The sequence below is a fragment of the Botryllus schlosseri genome, chromosome 9, assembly GCF_051294905.1.
Source record: "Botryllus schlosseri isolate E-star chromosome 9, Bs_hap1, whole genome shotgun sequence".
Classification (NCBI taxonomy): Eukaryota; Metazoa; Chordata; class Ascidiacea; order Stolidobranchia; family Styelidae; genus Botryllus; species Botryllus schlosseri.
In genome coordinates this window covers 12,104,142-12,125,049 of record NC_137244.1, presented here as the reverse complement: position 1 = coordinate 12,125,049, position 20,908 = coordinate 12,104,142, and the positions used below count along the sequence as shown (strand labels likewise).

Here is a 20,908-nt window from a genome sequence, read left to right as displayed (position 1 = left end):
CAACTTGTCTTTAAAATATGGTAAGGTGTCATCGTATTGATCCGTCGAAACGCAAACGTGATACCAATTGCTTCATTACAAAATAACTTGTAAGTATATTGGAGATAGAATTGGCATTTCAAAATACTGGGTTTAGCTTTCGAACTCCAGCCTCCTCTGCGTAAGCCATTGGACACAACGAACCACCATAACGGCCACATTACGACTGCTCATCGCGCCTAAATGTCTACAACCAATGACGGACAAGGCGGCCGTATCATCACAAATCTTATGTGTGAATTAAGTGTGTGCCATGACCTCAAGAGGACCCTTGAGACTGGGTCAGGGAGCCCCTATAGTGTTCCATGGAACACCGGTTTAAGAACAACTGCAATAAATATTGGACATTAAATTGGCATTTTAAAAGTATGGGGTTTCTATTTTCAACCAAAACCATATGTGTACTGCACTGTACACGACCTGAAACTGAGGTCCTGATTGCGCTCAATTGCGAGGGTGTGCATGTTGCCAACACGCTGGTGTGACATGTGAGAGCAAGCAGCCAGTCATCCCTTCACTGTGGGGTGCCGTTTCGCTGGATCTTCATTATTATGTTACAAATACATCGACACAGAGTGATTAGAGCTGCAGCAGGCTGGTAGTAATTTATCTGTAGCAATGGTCCCCAACGCATGATCTCCTGATTATTTTGGGGGTCGCTCGTTTCAGGCATATTGTAGCCTATCTTTATTTAAAGCGGAACGAGATCATAAATCTAAAAATATATACTACATCGCCGACATGCGGTTACATGCTTATTACATTTGAAACAACTACGAAATTAAAACACCGCCTCGATGTCACTGACAGAAAGCGAATGCAGTTATCTCATTAGTGTGACATACAGTGGCGGCTCGTCCTATAGGGCAACTGGGGCATTGCCCCACCTGAAATTCGCTCTATAACACTGATTTACCATTTACAAACGCACAGCAATAAACAGATACCGGAATCACTGCGAAAATTGCATTCTTCTTGTGATTTCGCTTGCAATTGCCTATATATAGCGAAGTCTCAGCGAAAACCAAAATATCTTCCGTGTTTTTTTTGTTTTGTAACTGCCTAGCCGGGGCTTGACCCGGTAGCGCTCATAACGAGATTTCCCTGTCTGTTCTCTCAGAGACGCTCACAATAAAAAATAAAAAAGACGGTGATTTATTCCCTCTTATTCATTGAATAACCGAGCAAACGGGGCAACTATGAGATTGTGGGGTAGTCGAGAAATCGGCCGTCGAAAATTTCAATTTTCACCTAGGCGAAAGAACGTCCCAATGCGTTTCGCCGAACGCGTACACCTCGAATATGCTATCCGGGAAGCTCTACTGGGCTTAATAACGGAGATACGAGTTATCGGCGTGTAAAAACGTTCGCAGAGGGCCCGCCTCCATGAGTCTCTCGATGTGATTTCTGACTCTAAGGTAGTGACTTGTTTCCAACAATGCGTCAACCTCATTTTTACTACATAACGGGTAACTCTCGGTTTATTTCACTTCCTACATGAAAGTGAATACAAACAACGTCCTACCATGGCAGCATATGGAATGAACACACAGACTGTCCCGAACAGAGGTCCTTGCCATGTCGAATCAGGTTGAAGTGTTAGAACGTGCAAGATAAGAGCAGGTTGAAATTGATAAGCCAGATACCCCGGAAATGCAACTGGAATGTAAAGTAAGTATTTACAGTACATGGCGTGATTTTTCGAGGTGCATCGCAATGTGTAGTAAGGACTAGTAAATGGGAAATTGTAGCCGTGTCATTCAGCCAAAGTATTTACCTGGAGATAAAGAGACAGCGACAGAGACAATCCATAAAAGTATGATCGCGTTTTTAACTGACTTGTTTTTTCTTCTCATGTGCCAAAATGACCATTTTATGGCAATAAATCGCTCCATACTCAAAAATAGGAGGTGATACAAAGATGCCTGCAAAGAATATTTCTAAATTACAAAGTCTACTATATGTACCGACGATGCTGATCAACACGCACAGCTGTAGATGTAGCCATTAGACCACCCGCAATAATCGCGTACCGCGAGTTGAGCTCTTTCGTTGCAGCGTATCCGAGTTCGTAGAGCGATACATTCATTACCCAAACTATGTTCGGGAGTGCTGAAAATAGGAGTAGAAATCCAACGATGCTGTCCGCTACAGCTAAAGAAGCTGAAAAAAATTATGGGGATGCCAATATTGATCCACAATTTACAATACTATTAGTAAGGCGGAATCAAAAATGTTTACGAGTCTTGTTGCAGCTTGGAATTGTTTGGCAGCATTGGAGATACAACGGCGAGTCTTTCAATTATATCTAACCGCTGAAGACTACTGAAGTTCCTACGTTTTCCTGAGAGTTATATTGGTATCCTCGAGCCATAGGGTGGCCATAATTGAATTAGTAATAAGCAGTAGGCCTTGGGCCTTAGGCCTACCTGTTTTGATGTGCCGGGTTACCAATAAGGGCACAATGTAGAGAAAAAAAAGGTAGGGGAGATGTGGTACCGATGGATCAAAAATCGCAAAATGATCTCTGGCCCTCAAATCTTCAGCCGAGAATAGCAGATCTTTTTCTGTCTCAACACTTCGATACAAGATCTACCTATCGCGGACATTTACATGAATATCCACCTTTTTTTTTTATATGCGTTTAAAATTTGTTGCTCGAACGTGTCATCGGTCCCCACCCGGTGGGTCCAAAGGCACGCGACCATGGGACCTATGAGACATACGCTCAAAAACTCAAATTTGTTACCTTGTTTTGTTGTGTACTATAAGCTAAGCTACAGCAAGCCAATGAAGAATGTTTCGTCGCGACCTTCAAGAATAAAATAGATGATATCAACTCAAATGTTGGCATAAAATCATGTTTTGATTTACGCCTAAACTTACAAAATTAATGCCACATACATATTACCAGCAAATCGACATTTTGACTTTCAAATACCTTGCAATAGTGATAAAACACCACAGGTAACTATAATTTACAGCCTATATATATGTAGGCGAGTTTCTGTTGCTAAGTGATTAGTTGGTCCATCTATTTTGCTTGATTTGGCTATGGTACCATAGGTCCCCCACCCCATAAATATTGTAATTGACTTGAAAATAGTCCACTCGAGGATGGTATTGATTCAAAAAATAAGTGCCATTATATACGCTGATACAAGCCCTATACTTCACATCAAAAATTATGGCGGGCTTGTTAGTCTGAAAGGTGATATAGAAAAATGCAAATGTCGATACAAATTTACTTTACACCCCTTAAAACGTAAATCATTCGTCACAGACCCCATAACTCACGCAGGTCGAATTTTTTTGCATGTGAGGAAAGATTCTGTCAGCATGTAATTGTAGACAAATTCCTGGAGTGTAATCATGGAATTATCATGGAGAATTTTTCAAGTATTTTCGGTCCCAGTGATCCATCGGTACCACATCTCCCCTTTTGACATTAACGGCTGTTTAGAAATCTACCATTTGTAATAGTCTATATCTAGTTTAGATTAGAACTATACTGCTGCATGTCATTGGTCAATGATGTGAAAAGACACTGAGTCCTACCTTTCATGATATATTGCTGTGTTCTCATCGCTGCATTGTTGCAAACAACCATCAGTATCAATGCGTTCACGCTGATGATGCTTAGACCAAGGATCGCGATCCCTAATCCAAACAATCCAGCTTTCCAGCGATTCGTACACGACAATATAATCGTATTGGATTCACACATTTGCACCTCCATAAAATGAGGATAGCTGCAAAGCTCTAGGTTTGGGTCACCAGTATCGTTGATACGGATAGAATCGTCCTTGACAATAGGTACTCCAAGCAGATTCTCGCGGGGAATGTCTAAATGTAGGGCGATACCTGTTGCGCCGTCGTTTAGACCTTCCTGGAAATCGCTGATATTGTACCATGGTAGGCTTATATATTCGGCGGCCATTAATACTAAGCTAGAACAATGTTTCTTAGGGGGGAGCCAAGCTGTTACGTCTTATACGAAGAAATCAAAATTAGAAAGCCCTGTTAATAATAAAAGACATGAATGCTTCATGGTAAGTTGCACATATTTGCGAGTCTGATAGGAGGCTGGGTAGAAACCCGAAATTGAGAGCGACTCCGCGATAGGGCCCTACTGAACATTGAATTAGGCCTACGCTGCCTCGTGCCCCACCAGGCCACCACTCGACCCCGCGGTTAAGTAACACTGATGATCCAAGTAACTCGTATGTGTATATACCAGAGATGAGCGGATTTGAAATTTCTATGTCCTAATCCAATCCAAATCCGAACCTTCAAATCCAAATCTAAATCCTAATCCATAACTTTTTTATATTCAAATCCATGTCCAATCCTAATCCGATTACAACTGGAAATTCAGAAAAAATACTAATTTATGCGAAGGAGGGATTCGAAAATTTTCTTTCACAACCAACGATTCACTTGATTCAAGATAACTTAGTAACCATAAGTACATTAATAACTGATCTGAATAGAGTCTGTCGCCATTCGCCACACGACATTTCAATCTCCCAGAAAATAGTTCAATCCAATCCAAATCCTAATCCGTTCTGAAAAAAATGTCTAATCCAAATCCAATCCAAATCCGACAAAATTTCACAAATCCTGTTTTTTCAAAACCTAATCCTAATCCATGCTCATCTCTGGTATATACCAGGGCTGTGAGTCGGAGTCGGTGGAGTCGGAGTCGGAGTTTGGCTAATTTTCGCTTAATGGAGTCGGAGTCAGAGTCGCAGTCGTGAAAACTCTAGTGGCAGGAGTTGGAGTCGGAGTTTGTGAAAATGACCCTGACTCCGACTTCGACCCCAACTTCGTTATTACGAAAACAATTGCTTTCAAAGGTATCTTTAAATTACTAATAATACTAAACTAAACTAAAATAATTATAATGTACCATATAAATCCCTGTTATTAGTAACGCTATAGATATGGGGCGGCCAACCCGTGGCCCGCGAGAAGGTTTTGTGTGGCCCGCGAGGTAATTATCGAAATAAAAGTTATAACATAAGGTAAAATTGCAGGGTCAACCAAAATTTGATTAGCATGACCGCGAAATTTGATGATGATTAAAAGATCAGTTAGCGTAGTTAGGGGCCAGCCACATTGATCGCAGATTTTTGTATGTCACCATGAAGTAGAATCTTTCTTTGACATTTTTTTAGTACTTGGCATGATTTTTCGTCACTCGATTTCTTGCTTTTAGTGTTGGAGCCCCCTCCTGATAATTATAAATACGCGTAATTTACAGAATTGAGTCTAACTAAATTCGCAATTAGGAGATAACGTGTCGTCCAACATGCGACTTCGCTTGTATGATCGCGGCGAGATCGTCGGCAATGAAACATTTGCACAAAATGATAGAGGGATTTTCACCGGAACCTTCGATATTGCGATGTCTAAACGCCGAATAATCCTTTCGTAGCCAAATGAGCCCAGTAGGCGACACCCAATATATGCAAGTAACATAGGCTATTTATTGATCGAATTCATTCATTACCTTTGAAAACAGGTACATGGACATGAATGCAAACTGCACAGTTGCACATACAGTTTTCATGACATAATTGTATCAATTTTAAAGCATAGTAATTTAAGTCATCTTTTCGTCGTTACCTAATTCGGTTCGCTCCTATCGGACGACTAAAAAAAGGTCATAATCATTCAAGTGGCACGCACAATGGTTCTTAAATCTCATGTGGCACTTTGGCCGAGAAGGCTGGCCAATGGCCACCCCTGATATAGATAAAATTGGACATTATTTGCAAATTACAATTCAGTTGCATAGAGGAAGAAAATCACAATATGCATTTCGCCATGCAGTCACAAATTGATGCAATTTTTGGAATTATACCATGATACTGTGACAGAGTAAATACATCGACTGGTTTTGTAAAATTGTAAAATTGATGTAAATATAACCGAACGCTGTATCCCACTTGACAAAATTTAAAATATTTGTAGTGTAGCTTAGCTGCTTGGGTCGAACAAATGATGAAAAAAGACTGCTTGTCCCAATCCTTGAATACTCGAGTAAGTGCATGTAGACTATAGACATACAGGAGAACAGGCCTATGCTATTTCCCTACTTCCTACATTTCGTTCCTGACCGATGTTTAGTAGTAGTGGAAGTGTGTGTGCTTGTAATTAGTATAGTGTGTAATGCGAAAATTCGTAAGTTACATCTCTGTTTAGTTTCTGACTCATACACAAGACCCACACTTCGATTGTTTTATCTACATTTTAATTAAGATTGGATATATGTCCTGATTGAATGGTTTGAATTAGGATATTAGAGAGTCGATGTTATAAAAGCTTATGAAATATGAAAATATGAAGAAAATTTAGAAATTCATTCTTTCATGTTAATTGCAGAGTGAATAATTCGAGCTGAGCCACAATGAAACAGCTTTGTATTCATTTGTTTGCATATGCTTAATGGTTATATGATAGTTATTTAACCGTCACTGTGAGAAAATTGGTAATACTGTTGGAGTCGCAGTTGGAGTCGGAGTTCTCTTCAGAAAATAATCGGAGTCGGAGTCGGTGTATTGAAAATGTCTGGAGTCGGAGTCGGAGTTGGAGTCGGTGGTAAAATTTACCGACTCCACAGCCCTGGCATATACGCTTAGTTAAAAACAGTATTTCTGTGATAAAGCTGTCTGTACAGTAGGGATTGGTAATAGCTTGAACCAGAGTTGGATCAATTTCATTATTTCAGTTCAATTACAATTACAATTACAATTACTTTCATGAATGTTTCAATTACATTGCAATTACAATTACTCCATGCTAAAAATATCAAATTACAATTACAATTACAATTACTCCTTGCATGCATCAATTACATTACAATTACAATTACAATTACTCCTTGCATGCATCAATTACATTACAATTACAATTACAATTGCTGCTGTTGAACATGTAATTGAATAGTCATAAATTCAACCGTGGTCCTTGACAACCGTAGCGACGTATTTAACAACAATTCAAGTCTAGTTCAGATTGTGTAGTAATAATTGCATTGATGTGCGTACATAGTATGCTATGTAAGATGTCACTGTGACGTAATGTAAGCGTGTTTTGTATGCTAGGTAATTATGGCTCATGTAATTGGAAAGGTAAAATGTTATTTACCTAATTTCCTATGGGTTAGGATTGAGGATAGGGTGCAGTATGTCGTTGAAAAAGTATTATAATATATGCATGTGTTGGATTTGCGTATATAGTATATAATTAAAGAAACAATATTATTTTTATCGAGGGACGTAGGAATTAGGATGAGGAGTAAAAACAAAACCGTGATTTGTCAGATAAGACGTTATATAATATCCAGTGGTCTGGTTAGTTAGCCAGACGAAATAACGATGCATCATCGTTATCTGAAATCGTATTGTAGATTGCCAACCCATGGAAAGATGCGCAATATGTGAGTCACGGATGAATGCACCGACAAACGTACTGAAAAGTCGGCTAAAACCAGCAAACTTTATAGTCCTAGAGCTGGCGATCCATGCGTCCAAATTTGATGCATCTGGTCTTCATCGTAAGCTATTGATGTACTAATTCCGAAAATACAAAATAAAATCTCGTCAGGGCAATGTAACTGCTCCAAAATAGCCGTTTAAGGCCGACTGTTCTGAAAAGTGAGAGCGCTGCAGCAGCATGACTACAACAATTACCAGTTACGCCCATAGCGATTGTCCAGCACAATGCCGATTCCCAGACTTCCACGACTATTTTGGGATGGTACCATTGCCTGGAAATATACTTTTATTGCGGAATCAGTGCGACACTAGCTTTCGATTACGACCATACATATCAAATTTCGACTCTTGGATCGTCAGCTATGGGACTATCAATTCTGCTGCTTTTAGCCGGCTCAGCAGTTCGCTTCTCGGCGTATTCAATCGTGAGCCAGGTGTTGCGAATCCATCGGTTGGTTAGTAATTTAAAAATTGTATGGAATGGCAGCCGAGGCCAGCATAGCGGTAAAAATAAAAATAAACTTCGCCCGCAAGGGCGCGGTCAATGGCCTTCGCGAATGGATCCACCAAATTCCTTGTCGTTCGTTTAAAAAGAATGCATTATAAGTCAATTGTTTTATGTTGTGCTTGTCAGGTCTCAATAGCAATTTAATGTAATTGAAATTGTAACTGAGCAAAATTTTTGTCAAATTACAATTACAATTACAATTACACAAAATAAAAATGCTTCAATTACAATTACATTACAATTACATTGAAAAATGTAATTATTTACATTCAATTACAATTACAAATTACAATTGATCCAACTCTGGCTTGAACAAAACATTGCGAAATGACATTGATGCAACATAAAACACTTCTTTACACGAATTCTGTATATCAGCATTTAGTGACTATATGGTCTCACACTTTGAAGGTGTATTCGAAAACCACACTTGTGAAATAGCCGCGTTGGCAACAGTATTTCGGTAATTTCAAAGCATAATAGTAGGATCGATGTAAAATGCAGTTGACTTTGGAACAGCAGTTTTCAGGAAGATGGCATCTCTTATCTTGACCAATATACCTCTACGTCCTCTCTGTCTCCATTACGCTCGTTTTATTTTAACATTACATTTGAAATATTATGCGTTCAATCGAATACGACTGTTCAGCCCGTGTAAGCCAATTCAAAGGGTATTTCAGGAATTATGATGTAAGAACATTGTGTACTGACTACTGACACTTTCTCGCTCAAGTTGATGTAAAAACCCAAGGAAATACTCTCAGGAACGAAATGTCTGATCCACTTAATATCGAACCCGACAATACTGACTCTAATTGTCTATATCGAGGATACTTCAGAACGAGCTCAGTGATTATATAGGATATCACATTCATGGTTCATCCTTCGTATGAATGCTCGTTTCAAATGTGAGCAATGATAAATAGTAGGACATTAACAGATTAATCCCCGTCGAAATTGATGTGACAAGTGAGAATAAGTGGAATTCAATATGCCATATTGATTTATATAGGCACATTGTGTATGCTGAATACCCTTTCTATGTAGTATTTTACATCCTTCAATATTCATTCATAATTATAGAATGTATGACAGCAATGGATCTTTAATTGTGATCGAGATAATCGTAGGTTTCTGTGTGAACATGAACACTATTCAATATCCGCGTGGTTACGAAGCAGACTGAATAACGATATTTGGCATCTCCATTGTGTAGTCACAACTGATTTATTTCATGGGTATTTATCACTCATATCCAGGCCTGTTTATTTTTAGATTTCTCCAAAAATAACAAAAATAGCTTAGTTTTGGATGTTTTCAAATTTTATTTTTGGAGAATATACAAAAATAAGAAATGAATGTGTTTTTAGCCCTAATACTACATAGAAAACTTCACCGAAAGTATGTTTTTATCATGTAGGCTATTCATGTTCTTCAACAATCGACATCATCAGTGATCTTGATCTAACTTTCTAATACTTTCATCACAAAGTCGTTGGCCTGGAGAATGCCCTCCAAATAAAAATCAGTGGGTGACGCCCGGTAGAGACCTTTCTCCCAGTTGATTTTCTAGAAATCGGCTTCGACCGTCGCAGTTTTGGGAAACATCGAGCCATGTCGGTCCAAAGAACTGTCGCTCGTCAATAATGCGCTCGAAAGAGACGTCCATTTTGTATCGGACGGACATGGATTGGAATTGGTCTTCGATATTCTGTATCTACTCAGCTGTCCACTTGTTCAACAGCCCACCCCGGTGTTTGTCGATCAATTCACTGAGCTGCAAATAAAGTAGCTTATATATATGTATCTCTCTTGTTTATATTATTAGAATCTAAAAGAGCAAGAATTGTTTGTTCTGTCCTGCCTGCGAGGTTGCACCACTTGGTGTGGTAGACAGGGCAGAACCCTTTCATTGTCGGCAACTTCAATTTTCTTTATGCCGTCGATGAGCCCAGCTATAAGGCTCCTGGCTGTCTCGAACGTGGACTGCTTCTCTTCTTCGTCGATATTCTCGAGAAGGTCGAGGACTGCGCAGTGCACACTCTGATCCTCCACGAAATTGCGTGACTCAGTGAACTTGATAGCCCAGCACCCTCTGACCGGAGGACCTTCCTGGCCGCGGGTGTCATTGTCCCAGTCCTTAGCTGGGCACCGAGCTCGAAGGCGTTCGACCAGGCGATGGAGCTCATCCTGATGCTCCACGATCAGATGGCCAAGTCCATGAATCTTTGTGACGGTAGTGCTCAGCTCTGTGGCCATGCGCTCGAGGACGATTAGTTGGATCCACTACTGCAGCGAAAGTGCACAGGCTGGACCTTTATCGTTTACAACCCCGAGGAGTTTGGTACGGTGTCTAGTCCACCAAGTATGGTCATATTCTTAATTGACCATCAACATGTGTCTACAAACTTGGGACACATACTTTTCTTTTGCTGGATCAAGTCCTGTTGCCGTTGGAGGTAGCGATTCAGTCCCATCATCGTGTGGACGAATAAGTTATTGTTGTAGAGGTGGCGGTATTCGGCCTGCGTTACAAGGTCCCGCCCGCACCACACTCGCACGATTTCATACCATGCCGCCTTTTCAACCCTTGTCGTGTCACCTCTGATCCTTCCAGTGAGTGGAAGTACTCTTAGAGTTTCGGAGATCCCCTCCCGCACACACATGCTGTTTTTGTGTGTGTATGTGAGTTTCTTGGTTGTTTCAACAGTATTTACACTGCTATGACCCATGCATTTCACTAAAAAACTTGAAAAAACATCATCCAAAAAAGCTTATTTTTGGATGTTTTCCTCCAAAAATAAAACCCAATATCCAAAAATAAACAGGCCTGCTCATATCACATAGGCTAGCACTTTTCGTGCGAATTCCCGACGAAGTTTAACCATACCGGATACACATGATCAATAATAATAATCAATAATCGTCAGATTATATTTTCATGAACAAAACACACACAATGTGCAATGCGATAAGACACAATGCGATGTAATGAACAGATAGGAGGATGCAGAGCGACCAGTTGCGGTCTCTTAAACTGGCATACACCTACACCTCGGCTTAGTGCCTAATGTCACAGTTCCTTTTCCGTTGTTTATCTCCGGGCGAAATAGGGGTTTCTCTCTTTTAGATCTGTTGCTGTAGAAGGCTTATATGTTCGGTTATGCCGCTTCTGAAACGTAGAATGATATGACACCGACAACAAAGGAGTCCTTAATAGGACAGCCAAATAATTTAGACCTAGTCGCAATGGGTTGGGTGCGAGTCAGATAAATACAGAGATGGCCAGCAACAAGCACTTCTACTTTACGGGATAATCAAGTAGATTTTGTCTGCTTGACATACTTACTCGAGTACGACCGTTTTTTGTGTTTTTATTTTCATACTACTATGTCAGCAGTTTTCGAAGCCAAGTAATGTTTTTTACAAAACACATTTTGTCAAGGAGCATTTGAACAAACTTGAATCGCTTTCTCAGTCGATTGGCATATCAGAAGGGCGATGCAGCCTATTTATCACTGTACGATAATATATTATAAAATAGCGCCGATTTATAGTGCTACCGGTCACTCTGCATTAATCGCGGAGAGGCATCTATAGCATAGGGTTACCATTACCATATTTTGGTGAGGCAAATTCCGGACACTCCTGAGCGCCCATTAGCTGATTTTAAAAGAAGGTATGACAATATGAAAGAAGGTCTGTCGATATGACGTCACACTAGCAAAGCTTTGCCTATCGACCAGAGTTGAAGACGATTCGCACCAGGAGCCGCTATAATTTTACGTCGGTGCATTTATATGTTGTAGTATATTGTAAGTAACCAGGACTGAAACAATATTTTTCAGCCCACTCCCATCCAAATAAACACTGATCTTGAGCCCACCATATGGTAATCGATGTAACTTCTGGGGGGCTTACTATAGACATCTGGTCGTTAAATTTTGTGAATGAAATATCTCTATAATATTGATTATTCCATATATTACTATAATTTTTTTATCCTCTCCACGCGCACATGAACATAGTTAGCGGTAGAGCTGATGGAGAATTATGACTCCGAAAATGCAGGTATCGTTATTATACATCGCAAAGTCACGTCATGTCACACGGATAAGACTATTTTTAGGGATGGTGTGAACGTGTGGTTCACGTTCGCGTTCTGTGTGTGAACCCCGGAAATTTAGAGGTTCGCGTTCACAACAGAACCTTGGTAGGTTCTGGACTGTGAACCTTTTGGTAAATTGTAATTTTCACTCCATTATAAGATCTATGGCTCAAATTTATTGCATTTCAACTGCGGGCCACTCCATGCATGGTGCTGGCAGCATAAAAAATCAACGCTTAACGAGCATGCACCATGCACCTCGACAACCTTAAAAGTTTTACTTGCTTTGTTGCAAAAATTTTCTCGGAACAACCAGCTTTCCGTTTGTGAATACTTAGTGACTCTCTGCTGTGAGCTTGACCCGCAATCACACAACATCACGAGCGATATATACGTAGTCAGCGAATGATGTTTATTCAACCAATCAATGACATTGATATCGTCTTCTGATGTAAAAAATCGAACGGGCGTACGGGGTCAATCTTGACTTCATATCTTTACTGCATCATTAAAACCAAATCCATGCGATTAAGGTGCTTGCTACTGCTGCATAACTTGTTGTTGTTTGTGGTATCGGTAGCGAGTATAGAAACCCGTTGTACACTCTGCTCAATATCAATGTAGCAATACTTAGACTCCGAACACATTGTCCGGTCTGGCTAAGACCGTTAAGGCGTAAGCTTATATTCCTTGGTAAGTCCTCGTCGAAATTGTTGGCAAAGCGACGGAATGTATTGATTTTATGCAATTATTATATCCTCTGAAATACCGCGGTTGATACATTTAGCGACGTTTAAAACGCCAATATGTACTTCAGCATTGTGGCATTATGAGGACCGAGTCTTCGCTAGGTCTCGTGTACATTAATATAGGTTATCACTTCATTGGAAGATAGGGTTGGAATTAGCAATATGACGTCACGTGACGTCACGAGGTTCACGTTCGTGTTCACACAGAACCTTTCAAAAAGGTTCGCGTTCACACGAACCTGAACCTTTCAGAGGTTCACACCATCCCTAGTATTTATGAGCCTAAATGCCGGTCCGCACCAGTATAGGTTGCACATCCAGTGGTTTTTAACATTTTATGGTCGCGATCCCGCGACTCCATTTCTAATTTTAAAATGTTCTGTGGCCCAGCTCAAAATTTGATAAGCTGATTACTGAAGAACGGTCAGCACCTATGCCCAGACTTAGTCACGACCTATTTTGGAAGTTGATTACGTTCAACATCTTCGCGAACAAAACATAACATAACATCGTTGGGTAATAAAGGCAAACGGCCCGCAGGTTTGGAGCCACTATCTCACTAAAGCATCTAAATGGCCTTCCCACTCTAGGAAAGTACGGTTCTCCTAAAATTGCGATTACAATTAGACTTATTTCGGTAAATATGGTTATTTTTATTGATTTTTGATTGCATGTTTTGCGAGGGTGGTATGGTACACATATTAAAATCAATGAATGTGACACTAAATCGCGCGCAGCGTGAAGAAAAACTCCAAGCGGCATAAATTTGCCGAAAAAACTAATATGGTTTATGTTGATTTACGATAGAAGTTTGATCATGTTTCAAGCATTCAAAATTCCGGACATTTAGGCATATTTTAGAATAGACTCCCGGACGCATATTTAAACAGTGAAATTCCGGACATGTCCGGGAAATTCCGGACGCATGGCAACCCTAATCTAGCAATCGTGAAAGCTGTCACCGGCGATTGACAGTCAAAGAGTATACAACACCTAGTCCAAGTTTACTTGAGTAACTTTCAGGACTCATGTTTTCCACATCTACTTGATGTAGTTATGTCATAACTTGCAAATCAATACTGCTACTTGTACGTGAGTATTGTGGTGCTTATGACCGATCGAATGTCTCTCTTTGTGCCCCATGACGGTTTCCGTTGATTACTATGCTAGCTATTATATTGTTTGATTTTTGTTTCATATGTTATTCTGTTTGGGTCAACATGTAGTCACTAATATCTATAATTCCCGCTGAGGTAATATAGTAGATGGTTTTATGAAGTCTCATATCTTAACATATTTGAAGCATTTAGAGGGCCATGCTAAATAAAAGGTTAAATCACAACGGGTTAGCGCGTTACTGCTAACCTCAAGGTTGGATGTAAAAGCCTTCACTCTAAATTCGAATGCGTGCAGACGAACGCAAAATTACACGCCAAATCCGGTTCCTTTTTTAACTACCACACAACGTGCTGGAGCCGATGTGTGCCTGGCTATCCTGTGTTTAGTGGTAGTGTGTTCATGCTGACTTGCGCAGAGCTCGAAATTAATACCAGCCATCCATGAATTTTTACTCAGCTTAGGCTCAAAAAAGATTTTATTGCAACGAAAGATGAATACAGAACATTCATTTGCAGACGAAAATGTGTGAATTTCTAGCTTGCACAATTGAAAAATTTAAGCTTTTCCAAATAGAAATAAGAACTACAGCTACAAAGTTGTCATAAATTAGATTCTAATTAAAGCAAAGAAACGTTTCACTAATTGGTGTGGAATTAGAATTATAGCAACACAGTTGTTTTCGCATATTAGATTCTAATTAGAGAAAAGAAGCATTTCACAAATTGGTGTAGCAATAGATTTATAGCGACACAGTTGCAACCACAAATCACATTTGAATCAGAGCAAAGAAACAATTACAATCCTAGCGACACGGTTGTTTTCACAAATTAGTTTCTAATTAGAGCAAAGAAACATTTCACAAATTGGTATGGAATTAGAGTTATAGCGACACAGTTGCAACCACAATTTACATTTGAATCAAAGCAAAGAAACATTTCACAAATTGGGATAGAATTAGAATCATAGCGACATAGTTGTCATCACAAATTAGATTCTAATTGGGGCAAAAAACATTTCAAAAATTGGAGTAGAATTACAATCATAGCAACACAGCTGTTGTCACAAATTATGATTCAAATTAGAGCAAAGAAACATTTCACAAATTGGGGTAGAATTACAATCATAGCGACACAGTTGTTATCACAAATTAGATTCTAATTAGTGCAAAAAACATTTCCCAAATTGGAGTATAATTAAAGTCATAGCGACACAGTTGTTATCACAAATTAGATTCTAATTAGTGTAAAAAACATTTCATAAATTGGAGTAGAGTTAGAATCATAGCGACACAATTGTTATCACAAATTAGATTCTAATTAGAGCAAAAAACATTTTAAAAATAGTAGAATTACAATCATAGCAACACAGTTGTTTTCACAAATTAGACTCTAATTAACGCAAAAATATTTCCCAAATTGGAGTAGAATTAGAATCATAGCGACACAGTTGTTATCACAAATTAGATTCTATTTAGAGCCAAAAAAAAACATTTCAAAAATTGGAGTAGAATTAGAATTATGGTAACACAGTTGTTTTCACAAATGAGATTCTAATTAGATCAAAAAAACATTTCCCAAATTGGAGTAGAATTAGAATTATAGCGACACAGTTGTTATCACAAATTAGATTCGAATCAGAGCAAAGTAACATTTGAAAAATTGAAGTAGAATCAGAATAATTACTGCAGTATATTTTCTGGATTAGACTAGAATCCAATTAGAGGTAGTTTTTATTTCAAATTAGAATAGAATTAGAAATATAGCTATACGGTAGTTGTTTTCTAAATTAGATTCGATTGAGAGCAAAGAAACAGCTCACAAATTAACGTAGCATCAGAATTTAGAGCTACACAGCTTTTTCCAAATTAGAGTAGAAATAGATTTGTAGCTTTTTTTCGAAATTAGAGTGGGATCAGAATTATAGTAACAGTTTTTTTCAAATTATAGAGTAGAATTAGCACTATAGCTACACTGTTATAGGTTCAGTTGTTTTCACAAATTAGATTCGAATGAGAGAGACGAAGCACTTCACGAATTAAAGTAGAATTATAATTATAGCTAGTTTTTTTTCAAAATTAGAGCATCATCAGAATTTTAGCTACACATTTTTGTCACTCTAATTAGACAACTAGACTAGTACTAGAATTGTATAGCTGTCCAAGTCAGCAAACGAAATCAAAATCATTACTGGGATTTCTGAAATCTGCTCATAAAACAGAGAAGCTTGTTTGATTGAAACCCAAATTTTTGTCTTCAATCAGGACATACTGTAAAATTGAGAGTATCCGGAAAACTTTTGGATATGTGGGGTCACAAACATAATAGAGAAGATCCAGCACCATCTCAAATGGTGTCGCTTTATTGTGAGACGATCCCTTTATTCGGAAGCCATTCGCCACGATCCAAAACTGCAGGTCACCATTTTCATGGTGCGCTAGTACGAGATGTCGAGGACTCAGCTTTGTGGCCGTTAATTGGACTGAATGGGCCTGGAATTGAAAGAAATATGTTAAGTAAAATTATATTGCCAATAATCCATGTGTGAATTGAAAATGAAAGCACAAGATTTAGATTATGTACAAATGCCTTTATGGGACTTCTGAATAATGAATATTGAATAAAAATAGAGCTGAATAGGTCAATATAGGTTTTTGTCAATATGGTTTAACAAGCTCAACTCATGGAAACAAGTGATAGCAAATTCTGTCGTCACGATATGCTGTCTAGTCGTTGACATGTATGGGTTTTTTCCACATAATCATAAGTTTACTAACCTTTAATGATCCAATCAGATTTGATCAGTATACCATCATACAGGTTCCTTTTGGAACGGCACAAGTATTATGTTCACATTCACTGATTCTATGCACTATATCCATGGTAGCCATCCTCATGGTCTCGAAGTCAGGAAAACCAAAAATTACATTAGCAGCAGAAATGATTTTCCATGGTTTGGGACAAAAACGAATTTGCACCAGCTCATTTTAACTTAGATTTAGCCTTATCAAAAAGAATGGTGTAATTGAAAAGCATTTAAACATTAATTTTGGAGGCCTTTTTCAGTTCGAGTGTTTATTGCATTGTCATAACGTAAACAGCGCCAATCAAAACATAGGCCTACCATATTTTCAGCACTCAAAAACAATTGTGCCACATTTTGGCGGCACACATCTGAGCTCAACAGACCCTGAATTAGAACACATGTTTGTGGCGCAACTTGGAAATTAACAGACCCCCGAATTAGAACCAACTCAACATGCGCGCATGTTAAGCCATAAACTTTTCAAACTAGCTGTACTTTTGTGACGGCCTGTTAAGTTCGAACTTGTGCCGGATAGTGGCATGCAAAATGTCCAAGGTGTTACGGAAGACGCCGAACAATGTTTGCCGAAAAATCAGGACAAGAGTCGAAATCAGCACAAATCTGACAGATCAGGACGTTATGGTACTTCTATGTTCATTGTTCACACAGTTCCAGGTTAAGCAAGCAGCAAATCCTACAACTCACCTGATGAAGCGTTATCGCCCTCAAATCCTGTTGTGATTCTCTTTTCAGTTACTGCATTTCGTAACACCATCAGGAGTATAACCGCAGCGGGTTCTTTTCCCCACAAATAAATATAATATTAAATATAAATAATGTAGAAGATTTGGTTGAAGGACATTCCACTTATTGCATTCCGGTTGATATGAAGGCAAGAGTTCTGACACAACAATATTTAATATATAAGATTGCAACAAAAATAAACAGGATTATCCCAATTAATAAATTCATTCTAGAATAGTTAAATATTACTAACCTCTTCATCTGTCTCTAGCTCTACTCCAAATATTTCGTCATGAGTAGTAAGTATTTCGCTTCGACACTCCTCGGAACGAACATTTGAAACCCCGCTCTGATCTATTACAAAGGCAAAGTGTTACTATAAAAGCAGCTATGTAGTGGGCTAAGCATGCACATTGCACACACACTTCTATGTGTTATATAGAGGGAACTTGATATGAATATAATAAGATTTATTTCACTGGATAATATTAACAATAAATATTATAATAGGTTCATGAATGAAATGTCATGTTTTCAACCAATGAAAATGTCATGTAATTGGAAAAACAAGTGAGTCAACTGCAAAGCAAGATCTATACAACTTGGTCAAGAATTCTAGTAGTAAACCCATATTGCATCAAGTTAGAGGATTAACTGACATTCTGAAACTCAGTTTCGATGCTACTGCAAGTTGATCTAAAAGGCAATCTACTAATATTTTTCACACTGCTGCTTGCTGTAAGAACCCTCTTGACAACATACCGGTAATCATAACATATCGCATGTTGATATTCTTGAACGAATTACCTTCAATTATCAAAGCAATGTGTTCTCTCGTAATGCCGTACGCAATCAACATCTTCTTTATTCCTTCCGCTATGATGAGATTAGCGACACGTTCATCCACATCCACAAAGTCACTGTACTGCGACCTGTCGCTCCATTTAAATTTGACCCTTTAACCCTGACTGAGTTCCCGCCGTTACCGAGAGATGTGAAGCGTGAATGAGAGAGAGAAAGAGAGAGAGAGAGAGAGGGATAGCAATGTTTATTCAGTCAACAGTCAAAAGCAGAATGCACTGATAATAGCCAGGTAACACTAACGATTACTAAACAACGTACTTCAAAATTACATGGTGATGACAATGATTGATTGATTGATTGATTTCTTCATTGCTATACTGCTGATATATCAATGATCAATAATGGGGAAACGCAATATAATGGAAGTCATAGTCAAGTCAGACAATCATGTGGTTGTAACAATGATAATTGGGTTGAAATGATCAATTTCTTCTGCCAGTTTGGTAGGTAAATAAAATGAGAAGAGTTTTGTTCCCAAAACCTAGTAAATGCAAGAAAGCGACACACTAAAATAATGGAGCGACATTGATGAAACAGCAGTCCACTTCATGGCTCCTGAGCAATGTGTCCTTTTAGGTACGCATGTGTGCAATTGATTTGAGCTGACACGGTCTCTGCTCACATAAATTATAAGTTGTGCACAAAAAATCCGAAGAGATGACCTTTTTTTTAGTGGTTACGCACTGTTGTCTAACTGAGGGACCGCGCAGTGAATAGGTGAGCGCTTGCTGCAGACTCGTCAAAATTAGAGGTAACATTGCTTCTGAGCTATATGTAAACGGGGCTAAAAGCACGCATTACTTACACGAGAGTCGTTATTACCGTTCAACATCTATTATAGAAATGCTGCATCATTTGAGAATCTATATCTTGCAGCTTAATTCCTCCCCTGCAAATAACCCAGCGGGAGCAAACGGACCCCACGGTCATTGGGTTTACTAATGACGTCATGATTGGCACACGAGTGTACCGTACCTTACCCTGGATGATCTGGTCATTTACCAGTGACACTACGATAAGTTTCAGCAGCGTTTCCAGCGTCGACCTCACAATCCCTCTCAATCTTACTGATCTCACAACTCGTGCGGCGACTTACCGGACTATTAAAATGTATACGTAAACTCTTTCATAGTGATAAAAGCCGGCGACAGATGATAAGATGAGAGCAGAAGCACATATTTCGTAACTTTATCTGATGAAGTGTGGACTTGCACATATTATGACACCACTTCGGCGAAAGATTTGGGTCGACTTTATGTGTTTGTCCCATATTGCATCTTTGAATGCACAATTTAGTGTCTAAATCGATGCTTTCGATTTAGGGTGTTCCCAGTGCCTATGTGTGTTTTATTCCACCGCTCATAGAGGCCGACTTCTAGAACCATGATATCGAACATAATTTGAAGCATACTTGAATTCAATGGGATAGCTTAATCGACCGCTGTCTCTGGCGCAATCGGTTAGCCCGTTCGACTGTTAATCGAAAGGTTGGTGGTTCAAGCCCCCCCCCCCCGGGGACGCTATATGTTTTTGAAAATGTTTCGAACGTAAGTAGAAGCATATTTGACGCCGAATCGTGACGCACTATGACTTGAAGGTACTTTTTCCAGAGTACTCAAGTAAGTTTATATACTTACTTGAGTGGAAATTTTATTCAACTACTCGTCAACTACGCATTTTTCGAATCCAAGCGAGTCGTTAGATTTTCAGATTTTCAGATTTTTTCAGATTTTGTCGCGTAGCGTTTAGAATCCATGTCGCGAGTGCGATATAAGACCAGCGATGCGGCCACTGTATTATTGTGCAATAATAGCACCAACGACATTTATTTATAGCCCTATCGGTCACTCTGAATTAGTTGCGGTGATTCATCTTGCAATTTTGAAAGCTGTCGGCCATTGACAACGTTATATATTTTTGTCCTTGCTGTTTTTTGCGGTATATACACCAGTGTTGGGATGACTCGAGTCATGACTTGACTCGAGTCAGACTCGAGTCACCTTTTTCGTATGACTTGACTTGACTCGAGTCACTTTGCTAAAATGACTTGACTTGACTTGACTCGGCGTATCAGAAATGTGGACTGACTCGTGACTCGGAGCAAAATTCACGAGTCAATATCAAGTCATCAAGTAATCGGTGTCGATAAAAATCACTGTATCTTGCATATGGTCGAATTGTTCGCGAAACGCTGGCGTAACCCGTGAGAGTGAGCAATCATTCAATAATTCAATGATTTGATGAGCCACCATCGTTCTCTCACAAATAAATTGACCGCAAATGAAGTGATCGAAGCTTACAGCTTACGTTGTCGTAAACTAAGTATGGTAAAATAATTTAACAGCAAAATGTCTATTTCTGTTCTTACCTTAACCAAGCCTCTTGTTTTATTGATATTGAATTCGAATATAGTTTATATAGTTTTGAATCATTGGCGCAGGCTCGAATTGTATCAAATCAATTTGTAAGT

General features: G+C 39.0%; 1 protein-coding gene and 1 long non-coding RNA gene across 2 annotated transcripts in view; one reads left to right on the top strand and one right to left on the bottom strand.

Moving 5' to 3' along the window:
• Positions 1 to 20,908, top strand: part of LOC145446571 (uncharacterized) — a 141,235-nt gene that overhangs the window by 81,907 nt on the left and 38,420 nt on the right. The gene's annotated exons all lie outside the window — the stretch shown is intronic.
• LOC145447175 (uncharacterized) lies at positions 15,939 to 19,726 on the bottom strand. The gene is made up of 4 exons (XR_013917483.1): positions 18,382 to 19,726; positions 17,828 to 17,928; positions 17,536 to 17,628; positions 15,939 to 16,516 (listed from the first exon to the last, which is right to left on the bottom strand). It is a non-coding gene; the product is annotated as an uncharacterized LOC145447175 (long non-coding RNA).